At 33.7% G+C, this 5,687-nt stretch overlaps 1 protein-coding gene across 1 annotated transcript in view; it reads right to left on the bottom strand.

Moving 5' to 3' along the window:
* The window catches only part of LOC106875605 (telomerase protein component 1), a 214,501-nt gene extending 209,352 nt beyond the window's left edge, over positions 1-5,149 (bottom strand). The window contains exon 1 of the mRNA XM_052966744.1: positions 3,955-5,149. The gene's annotated coding sequence lies outside the window, so the exon portion shown is untranslated. The remainder of the gene's footprint in view (positions 1-3,954) is intronic.
* Between the last annotated feature and the right edge of the window lie 538 nt (positions 5,150-5,687).

Genomic DNA, 5,687 nt, shown 5'->3' with positions numbered 1-5,687 from the left:
ATTCTTCGTTTTATTTGCTTTTTTCATTTTAAATTTGCTTTAACCCTAACCCTAGGGTTAGGGTTAGGATTAATTGTTTCAGAATCGTTTGTTTATGTAGTCGTCACTTAATGTATATCGGCTGAATGGACGTCAGTGATTGGTTGAAATTACAGAAATACGACAACTTTAACATGGAATAATTTATGGATTTCTTTTTTTTTAAAGAAGACTAAGAGAAAAAGATGTTTTATATGACCCATTCTACCAGTGTTCCAAGTTTCAAAGTGTTTCGTTAATGAAAAATGTGGCCCCCGTTTTAAAAAAGATCCGTGATCATAAACCGTAAATTAAAACACATCACGTTACACAAATTAGGATTTTACAATTATTACTAGTTATTACTGATTATTTGTTTATCTTTTACTTAATTCAATGCAGTTCATTTAACTTTGTTACTACTTTATATGTACAAAGTTTGAAACAGCAATAACGAAACATAATTATGCATAAATAAAAGATATATATATATATATGGGTGTATATAAATGTACACTGTATTTGTGGCTCTTATTTTAATACAGTGTACATTAAATAATATTTATCTCTCACTGTATGGAGTACTTTTTCCGTTGTTCTTACCTAAACTAGTTTGATGTTTCCACCCACGATCTCGTTTCTTCAAACAAATACGATACGAAATAAAATGATTTAATACATACATCTTTGTCTTATTTTCTATTACAGCTCGTTATTAAAATGCACGAAAAGTTTTATGGTTTTGTTTCTTATATCAGGTATACTCTTTTACTTGTTTCAGTCATTTGACTGCGGCCATGCTGGAGCACCGCCTTTAGTCGAGAAAATCGACCCCAGGACTTATTCTTTGTAAGCCTAGTACTTATTCTATCAGTTTCTTTTTGCCGAACCGCTAAGTGACGGGGACGTAAACACACCAGCATCGGCTGTCAAGCGATGGTGTGGGGACAAACACAGACACACACACATATATATATATATATATATATATATATATATACGACGGGCTTCTTTTCAGTTTCCGTCTACCAAATCCACTCACAAGGCTTTGGTTGGCCCGAGGCTATAGTAGAAGACACTTGCCCAAGGTGCCACGCAGTGGGACTGAACCCGGAACCATGTGGTTGATAAGCAAGCTACTTACCACAGTAGAGATACTAAATAACATTTCGCTGTTTCAGTTTTTTATTTTACTTTCATCCCGCTGGTGCTCTAAAATGCCATTTAACCTCAATACTTCCTAACCGAACACATTTTGGCCTGTTTATTTAGATTAATCAATAACCCTAGATTTACCAGAGTTGTGGAGAATTTCTAAATATCATTTTCTACTCATTCACAGGAACACAGTGGTATGAAAATCATGGTTGAACAAACCTACATTTTCAAGAGATCGATATAAAAACCATAAAGAAACGAGGGCTTGATGACTGATAAACTTGTCTCTCTTCGGTATGTTTTGTTTACAGAACTCACCCTTCCGTTCATAATATCGAACATGATGTTGACCTGATACAGACAGATTTTATTGGTTTTGTTTTATTAATAATGCAGCAGTAGCTGTCCCAGGATTGGACATTATATCGATAATGAATTATACTCAACAATCAATACTGCATACACACAATGTGAGTATTTATAACTGCCTGTAACTATGTTGGGTTTTCTTTCTGTGGTAATTATTTACGGTATACACAACCAACGTGTCTGAGTAGAATATAAGATTAAATATAGGGCTCTCAGTAGTATTTGAGGTTAATATTGGGTCCTCACAAGTTTATTATTAACTGTCATATCCCCATAAGTAAATGAGATTAATATAATACAGGTTCTCGGTAATATTTAAGGTTAATATTGGGCTCTCACTAATATATGAAGTTTATACTGGGCCCTCGGTAGAATATGAAGTCAATATCGTGTCCGTAAATTCAGTTCTGTTTAAACGCACTGGACCTATCAGACACTTACTCATACTGCACTTTCATCCTTCAAACGTCGATAACTATGATGTACATTTAAACTTATAAGTACTTTAAGAAAATAGGCCGATATATGTTACGGTATATGTAATTTGAAATAAACTCACTTTCTAGTCGAAGATCAGGTTCACATAAAAACAATCCTACGACGATCGTATAATTAATATTCTTTTATTTCCACATAATTTGAACTCGTGGTAGAATAAATAAACTGTGGAGTAAGTAATATTTACTGTAAAGCCTCGTGCCTAGTTTTTGTTCCACGGTTGAAAGATTTTACAGATGCCAGCGAGAAATTCATTTTAACATAAACTTTATGTATTGTAACCGCACTAAACTCAGACACACACAGCTTCAATAAAAGTTTATTTCAATGCATAGAGTAACATGATATTATTTTTAGTTAATCACAAGACTACCCGTCCATTTCCATCTGATATAACGAGATAAAAGTCAATGTAATGTTGGCTGCCAGCCAAAATTACTGTAGCTTATTTTGTCTGACACCAAAGTGTTAAAAACTTGGTGCTAAGCTCTAAAAGCATATATTATAAAGAATACTTTATAGTAGGAATGTATATTTCTACTTCGAATTTTTAAACACTGCTAAAAAAAACCCTTGTTATATATATATATATATATATAATATATATTTGTACTATTGATAAACAAAATAAATTGTCCAAACTAGTTTCTTCAAGGCTGTGAATAGTTTTCTGAACATTTATAAAGAGAAGGTCTTACAGCAGTTTCCGGGATTTTTATATATCCCTTCATCAGAGACGGTGCTAGAAAATGTTTAAGTAATAGTTATTATAGAGAAGATATGAAATACAGAGTGAAGTGGAAGAATGAAAACAGACGTGAGATATGTAAAGATGTGTTGTGTATATATACACAAGTCAGTCTACTTTTCGGCGTGCCGTACCCGACACACCCTTACTGGGTCAATTGCAGTCAGTGCTTGTGCAAAGAAATTACGTAATGATATAATAATAATGATGATGATTTTAGCATTGGCACCGGACAACACATTTGCCGGATGATGTTGTCAGTTAGATCGTCCTCAGTACCTAAATGGTACTTTATTTTGTCTGTCCCAGACGGATTAATGACAATAATATACAAATAAAAAATATTTTCTTGGGGATAAATCTACAGTTGAATAAGATAGTTTCAATGATGTTTATGTTTTTGTCGAGTGAATCAGTTAACTTCAAATAAGAACAAAAACTTCTTTAAGGAAATGGATGGAGTGAAAAGGAAAACTTGAAGCAGTAGTGTTAGAACCTTGGGGTGGAAAGATAAATCCAATATATGCCGTATCGAACCTGTTAAGCATATCAGAAAGAGTTTGATTCTTTTCGACTTGTTATCACATATTCTTCCATAAACCCATAACGCCTCTCAAAGTTCTTTCAATATTCTATTAACCCTAAAGCTACGCCTAGACTAGTCTTCTACGATAAGCATGCAGATTAAACTTTTTTTTCTTCTTTGGTACCTTTATTTACCTATATTGACTACTACTATTTATTGATTTAATAACCTGTTTGTTTAGAAGAAGAAAATAAACAACACCGTCGCGACACTGAAAATGATAATTAAAACCATGTCAAACGCAGTGGTTTTTGTTTAGTTCCAGGTCGTCATCCCTGACTGAGCAGACAAATGATGAAAGACAGTTTAACCATGACCATTTCTGTTTTTCTCTATTACATATCTAGAATTACATTACACAACGTATCTCTATATTTTTTAAACAGCAGAGTGTAATATAAAGAGGATTTTACTGTTATTTCTAGTAGAACGCATCAAGTACCGATTAGAGGTAACGCCGTAAAATTATTAGTTCGCAATTCGATTTGTTTTGCTTTGATTTTTTTTTTTCTCGGATGAAACAAATCATAAAGATGATGTATATCACGAATTATATATATATAAAGTAATAACTTACCTGGTGTAGTTACTTAATCCAACATAGTCTCTGAGAGCAGGGTACTGTTTATGTTATAAGGATGTATGTTTGTGTAATACGGCTTTACAGCTACTGTTGCTAGTTACAAAGTAGCTAACAGAAAGTGAATCACTAACTAAACGATTGGTAGAGAAGTTGTTTTTCTTTCTTGTTATTATTAATATTTATTTTAGTAAAGGGAAGATAATTAACCAAAACCGAAGCCGGCAGAATTAATTGATCTATTTAAAAGTCAAAGAATATCTTTTTTTTTCTCTCTTTAATTATGAAGTTATTGATTACGAGAAAGGAGGGTGGGATGCCGATGAGAAATAGTTAAGAAACAGGGTTAAAATTTCATAACTATCACGGTTGCGTAGTATTGCGTGGGTTTGGCCGCTCCTTTCTTAAACTTAACATACTTTCGACTACAACTAACACCCATATATTAACCCTATGCTGTACTGTGTATCAGATATAATACACAGGACATCTTTCCATGGTTTCCATTGCATTATATACGATACACGTCCCAAATTGGATTTTGTTAAATTTCTTCCAACCACTTTGAAGTTTCACTTCATTGTTTTTACGTAACTTTAAATGCTTCTGATTTCTTTATTAATTTCTAGAAAAAAAATAAATGCGGTTTTCGTCATGGCATGCAAAATTATATCAGAACTATATTTTTTTGAAAATATTTTGGTGAAAAATTGAAACACTTCAAGTGGTTGAAAGAAATTTAACAAGATCCTCCAATTTGTTCCAACCACGTGAATAACTTGAGATTTATGAAAGGAAACCCTTCATAACTCAGGAAGTATGAAACAAAGGCTGAGTCTAAAAACGAGTAAAGACATTTAGGACAATTCATGATTGAAGGCGGGGTGAGGATGTTTCGTTAATGGAGATGTGAAAAAAAATGTCTATGAAAAATAGTTTAGAAACAAAGTTACGATTTGGCATCGCATGAGTTTGGGCCAATCCTTTTTTTTTTTTAATCTGATATAACTCTAACAAAAGCAGACAGGCATATATTAAGTGGCTACCCAAAGTAGTCGCCAAATTGATGCCCCTCCCACCAGCTTTCAATACAGCAAACACATACACCGTATTTGATGATTCAAAAACAAAATGTTTCCAAAAAAAAATCACACCAAGTTCACTGTACGTTGTTGGGCTTCCCATAAACTTTAACCCTAAACACTTTTTTTTTCTTGAATACGCGCTACTGAAATTAGGATGCATCTAAAATGCCATCAAATACGGTATATAAAGTAACAACCTTATACAGAAGCCAAATTGCACCATTTCCGTCACCACCACCTTCCTTAAACTCTACATGCTTTTCACTACAGCAATACCACTCCTCTCCATGTACGTAGCATCCCTTCCACTACAACTAACTCACGAATATAATGTGGAAAGCACTGTACAGTTCACACACACCGCGTTACCCCATTTAACTATTATTTCAGAAGATGAATGAGAAACACACCACAAAAAGAATGCTTAAATCATTGTATTTTTAACTTTTTTTTATTCTTTTACTTGTTTCAGTCATTTGACTGCGGCAATGCTGGAGCACCGCCTTTAGTCGAGAAAATCGACCCCAGGACTTACTCTTTGTAAGCCTAGTACTTATTCTATCAGTTTCTTTTGCCGAACCGCTAAGTGACAGGGATGTAAACACACCAGCATCGGTTGTCAAGCGATGTTGGGGGGACAAACAC

This window comes from Octopus bimaculoides, chromosome 3 (assembly GCF_001194135.2).
Source record: "Octopus bimaculoides isolate UCB-OBI-ISO-001 chromosome 3, ASM119413v2, whole genome shotgun sequence".
Lineage (NCBI taxonomy): Eukaryota > Metazoa > Mollusca > Cephalopoda > Octopoda > Octopodidae > Octopus > Octopus bimaculoides.
The sequence above is the reverse complement of the archived record's forward strand: the minus strand, read 5'-3'. Positions and strand labels throughout refer to the sequence as shown.